Here is a 6000-nt window from a genome sequence, read left to right as displayed (position 1 = left end):
TGGACTGACCCAAGCAGGGCCGGGGATGGCGCTGGTGCGGGGCAGAGGCTCTGTGTGAGTCTAGCCAGGCGGGGCGAGGGAAGAGCAGTGTTGCTTTATGCTATGCCAGGGGGGAGGGAGCGTGTGAGCCCCCGGCTAGAGATCCTGACCTGGGTCTGCTCCTGGCTTGCCTGGCTTAGATAAAAGCCTTGTGTGATTGTTGAGTGTGAGCCCCCTGCCTAGGAGGGCGGGCGGGTGGTAGGGCCGAGGGGCAGGGCTGGAAGCCGGGACCCCTTCCCTGACGCTGGCTACCCCCGCCTGACATCGATTAGGGCTGAGTCTTAACAAATAACCCCTCCCGCCGGATATGGAGCAATCAAACTTCCCTCTCCCCTGGTGCCCGCTGCTCTGCTCCACCGTCAGCCAAGTCAGATGGCATGTGTCTGTCCCCACTCTGTCTCCAGGCTCCCACCCCAGAGGCCGCCTCTGACTGCACCAAGATGCTGGGAGCGCCGCCCTCAGGAAGCAAGCTCGGAAGCTGGTCAAGGGTCTCTGGTACAAGAAGGCTCCCCTCTGAGCTCTGTTTAACGGCTGTGCAATCATTCACTCGGCAGAACGCCTGGAAAGGCCCGCGTGGGAGGAAGGAAATAGCAGAAAGAGCTGGGGGTTTGCTCTTCACGGTCCCTGAAGGGCTAGTTTGAGACCATGACTTACTAGAGAACTCTGCATGGGTGCAACAGGCCAGGTTGCAGGAATCGAGGGCCTTAAGTGCACTATGACACAAGGTCCCTTGTGAATCCTCACTGTGTCCCTGCCCCAGAGTTTCACCCACCATTTGGAGAAGCACTAGCAGGGGGCCCTCCCACAGAGGCAGAGCAGGGGGACCCTCCCGTAGCTACCCCAGAGGCTTGAGAGGGGTGGCTGAGCCTTCTGTATTCTTCCCCTCCCATCACACACACAACCGCTGCTGGGGTAGGCTTGGTGAGGGCCCCCAGGCAGTGGGTTCTGGAGTTGACACCCCTTTGAAGCCCATGGGGCAGCACAGAATTCCCCAGCTGCCTAAGGTGACTACATCCTGCTACAACCATGTCCCACACTCTATGCAAATCACGAGTGCGGAGTTAACCTGGGGTAAGGGAAAAATTCAGTCTTTGCAACCTGTTAATTAAGTTTGGAATCACTTTGGTACCTTTTAAGTATTTTAAGCTCTGGGGTGGGGTCCCAGTGAAGATTCTACTGCCCCTCGCTTGCACCATAGCTCATTGCAAAATCCCTTCCTTCCCTCCCGCTCTAGCTTCACAGATTCAGGCTCGGATCAATTGCCCACTAGTGCCTTGCCGAGAGAGTGGGGACTGTCACTGCAGGATGCACTAACTTCGTGCATCTGGGAAGCCGGGAATCTTGTCACCAGGTGAACCTCCTGGACGTGGGGAGACACTGCAGTGCAGGAGGTAGCAAGGGTGGGGTTGTGGTTTGCTTCCTTCAGTCAGCCGTGGTGATCTCACGCTCCTCGTACTGCCCCAGGTGTTGTGAGGGAAACACGCTGCCCTGGTGGGATATTTCCCAGCATCTTGGTCCAGGAGGCTGCTAAGAGAGGCTGCCTCTTGTGTGCGAGCCTTTAGCCAGAGCCGGGGCAGAGGCCTCCTGAGAGGGTAGACGGTTGAGCCGAGCAGCCGGCACCAGGGGAGAGGGAAGTTTGAAGGCTCCATACAGAGGGAGGGGTAATTGCTAAGATTCAGCCTTAATCGATGTCAGGTAGGGGTTACCCAGCATTTGGGAAGGGGTCCCAGCTCCCAACCTTGCGCCTCGGCACAAACGCCAGCCCTAACTCTAGTGGGGGTGAGAGTAACTTGGAGACAGCCCCACACGTCACAATGACACAATGCTTTTCTTTAACCCAGGCAAGCCAGGAGCAGACCCACTTTAGGATCTCTAGCAGGGTGCACAGGCCCAGGAAAAGCAGGCAATTCTGACATTGCAAACGCTCCAGTTGGTCTGATTCGTGGCTGGTGGTTCTGCTGAGTGAAGGAGCAGTGGCCATGTGGAAGGTCAGTCTCTCAGCTTTGCTGCCCTGAGACTTAATGCGGCAGCCCATGGGGAACCTGGGAATCCAGCCTGTGCCCACTAGTGGCTTGCATAGGTTGTGCAGCGTGGTTGTTGGAAGATGCAGTCACCCTGGGCAGCCGTAGGAATTGTGTGCTGGCCCATGCACCTCAATGGTGAGCTAACTCCAGGATCCATTGCTTGGGGGGGCCTCACCAAGCCCATCCCAGGACTGATTCCGGCTAGTGGAAGGTGGCAGTCACTGCAGGGGGCCTTCACTCCCTCCCCGGCTTTTGAAAATTGAGGTCATTGGCAAGGACCAACCCATCTCCCAACAAGGTGTCATTTGGAAGAGCCTATCACCTGTTCACTCAGAGCAGCTGTCCCTGCATGTCCTGAACAAGGAGCCCTCAGTGCAGGCTCTACCGGGCCGCATGCATCGGTGGGCGGTTCTCTCTGAATGCAGCAGCCACGGAAATTCCCTGCTGCACACCAATGTCTCCCTCTGCACGGGCTGAGACCTGGGTCTTCTGCACACTGGCAGGGGTGGGGTGGTGGTGGTGGGGTGGCGTGTTAAGATTTTGCTTCGAGGGAAGTGAAGTGAAGTCCAGAGAGGTATTGAATCAGGGTGGGGTCCAGTGTCCACCCTTCTCCAACCCCTCTGTCCCTGCGCTGGTCCCAGGGGGCATCATCCCCACTAGTGCTGGTCCCAGGAGGTAGCTTATGGAGGAAGACTAACCGGAATAATGTGATTGTTAAGGTCTGGTGTCTGCTTAGCCATGGTGGCTGGGAGCAACATCACTGCACGGGCTGGGTTCTCACGTTTCCCAAGGGCTGCAGCATTAGGGTCCAAGGGGAGAGATTGAGTTTCCACATAGCCACTGCTCCCTTGCTCATCAGAAGGAGGGATAAAAGTAACTTACAACTCTTACCGGTATGGGGGCCCGGCTCCAGAAACTCTAGAAGGGGGCGGGGCTTTGGGCGGAAGGGCGGGGCCTCAGGCAGAAGGAGCAAGGCTGGGGTCAGCCTCCCCCAGCCAGCTCTTCAGTGCTGCCCAGGCCACGCCTCCTGGCTCTCCGGCAGCTCTTTAACCTCAGCTGTGTACGGGCCTGTACCGGCAGCCACTTCTTACCGGTACCCCAAACCGGCCAGTACCAGCCCTCTTTCCCCTCCACTCAGCAGAGCCACCGGCTGTGAGTGGGACCCGCTGGAATGCTAGCAATGCCAGAATCGCCCCTTTCTCCTGGGCTGGCTGCCCCCCACTGTAATCCACTAGACCCCATTCCCCTCCTAGAGCTGGGATAGAACCCAGGAGTCCTGGCAGGGTCTCTCTCTCTAAAGAGTTGGTAACAAAGTAAGAATATACATTCAAATTTTAACCAGTGTCCCTAAAGTGATTTTCCACAAGATGTCAGACCACGTTAGTATTAGAGCTCAGTGGGTCTAATATTTATTTAATATTCTTTCTTTTACATATGAAAGTTATTGAGAGGTTAAAGCAGGTAAAATACATAACAGGTTTGGACAGTCCAAGTTTGTCAGTGCAAAGTGACAGCAGAGATGTGGTATCTGCTCGTTTTCCATAAGTCTCTCAGGGTTACTCAAGATAACTTTGGGGAATCTCTGTCTTACATCTGGAATGTTCCCTGAAAGTGTCCAAACAGCTCAGAGATACAAAACCACTCTCTGGATCCATTCTTATAGCTGTCTTCCCCGGAAAGCAGTGTGGCAAGGCTGTAGCTCACGAAAGCTTATGCTCTCATATATTTCTAAGTCTCTAAGGGGCCACAAGTACTCCTTTTCTTTTTGCGAATACAGATTAACACGGCTGCTACTCTGAAATCTGGCAAGTGTTCCTGTCAGCTCATTGCTAAGTTATCTGCCAAAACAGAAAGAGTTTTCAGGTGCGTAAGTAGCCCCTGGAATCAGGGTGAAATTATCCTCCCCGCCACCACCAAAATTTGAAATGGTGCCCCTGAGTGCATGGTACCCTACCGTGCTCCCCCAGAGGAGCTGCATTAACAGGCAACTCTGCAAGTTATCTGCATACCTCTGCCAGTGACCCCCATGCCTCTCCATTTCCTTGGCCACATGTATCCTGTCCCCATGCTGGCAGCTAGTCCAGAAAAAGAGGGAAAGAGCTCACCACCGCGACCACCTGAGGGAGGTGTTGGTTTGAGATCAGCTGGTCAAAGCAGGCAATAGGGACAGAATCTGAGACTTGAAGCTCCTCGAGTGACCTCTGACCTTTCCAGACCTGCCCTTCAATCAGACACAGCGATTGTAAAGTTGAATGTGATTGTAACTAGACCCATTTTAAACCCTTCACCACACAAGACAAAGCCCGTAGGATTCATCATGAATGATTTATTTCTCCTCCCCTGGATTCCTGCAGCCACCAGCCACCTTGGAGCTTTCCCTCGTCTCTCCCAGGCTGGGCTCACTTGATTGCAGGAGCTCAGCGGAGGGTCCAGCTTTGCTCTTTCGCTTCCATTCTTCACCTCTTTGGGTGGCTGCATTGGCAACTGAGCAGCCTGATGGAAACACTGAGTCCTCTGTCTCGGCAGGCAGGCCCAGCCGCCAAAGCCAAAGACTCCCTGAGAACAGGGGGAGGTTCGCCTGAACTCTCAGGAGTGGAGGCTTGGCCCATAGGCTAGGGTTACCATATTTGAACTTTCAAAAAAGAGGACACTGCGGGGGGTGGGGGGGGAGTTGTAGCCCTGCCCCCTATCTACTCCCTACCACTTCCTGCCCCCTGACTGCCCCCCACAGAACTCTCAACCCATCCAACCCCCCCTGCTCCTAGTCCCCTGATCGCCCCCTTCCAGGACCCCGCCCTCTATCTAAGCCTTCCTTCTCCCTATCTCCAACTGCCCCCTCCTTAGACCCCCCTTCCCATAACTGCCCCCCTAGAACTTCCCCCCCACCTGTCCCCTGACTGCCCCACCCCCTGTCCGCGCCCCTGCCCCCTGACAGAACCCCGGGTCTCCCACACCTATCCAACCGCTCCCTGTCCCCTGACTGCCCCCGCAGAACCCCCAACCCATCTAACCCCCCCTGCTCCCTGCCCCTGACTTCCCCCCTGAACCTCCACCCCATCCAACCCCCCCTGCTCCCTGCCCCTGACTTCCCCCCTGAACCTCTGTCCCATCCAACACCCCCTGCTCCATCTCCCTTGACTCCCCCGACCCCTCTCCATATGCCAACCCCCTGACAGGCTCCCCCCAGAACCCCTGACCCATCCAACCCTTCCTGCTCCCTGTCCCCTGACTGTCCCTTGGGACCCCATACCCCATCTCCAGCCCCCCGGCCCCTGTACCCTGCTGCTCAGAGCAGTGTGTCTGGGGTGCAGAGCATCCGGACGCATGGTAACCCTGCCACAGGGACTCCAGGATCTGCAGCTGCTGCCACCCCTATGGTGAATCCTCCGGCTCATCACCAACCAGCTCTTCCCCATTCTGCCAGCCGGCCCCACGGTCTGACCATGCAGGAGAACAGAAACCCTTTGGGACAGCAGGAGAGTCTCGTCAATGCCGCACTCTTTGCATGGCTTCCCGCGGTCACCAGGAAACACGTCTACCCTGCCCCAGGAGTCTCTCAAGGAGCTGCCGGCGCAGTCACTGGGCACCCACTCATAATGGTCTCGGGCAGTGGCATTGCAGAGGGAGCTGAGCAGACCTTCCCTTCTGTGACTTCCTGAATTGCTGCCAGGACGGATTCTCCTCTGAGCTCGGGAGAGTCCCCGAGGAAAAGCAGCCGTGGTGGGGGAGGGAGCAAGATAAGCTCTCCCCCTGAGCCCTTGAATAGCAGGCAAGCAGGACTCTGGGAGCCAGGGATCGGTGTGTCTTGCTGGGAGAGCAGAGCTGGAGAGCAGAAAAGGGCACTGGAGGAAGTGTAGAAAAGTCAGTGTCATGGCCGGGTCATGGGCAGCCAGACCTAGTGGTCAGAGGGCACAAGGCAGGAGTCAAGAGTCAGCTG

This window comes from Natator depressus, chromosome 14, assembly GCF_965152275.1.
Source record: "Natator depressus isolate rNatDep1 chromosome 14, rNatDep2.hap1, whole genome shotgun sequence".
Lineage (NCBI taxonomy): Eukaryota > Metazoa > Chordata > Testudines > Cheloniidae > Natator > Natator depressus.
The sequence above is the reverse complement of the archived record's forward strand: the minus strand, read 5'-3'. Positions refer to the sequence as shown.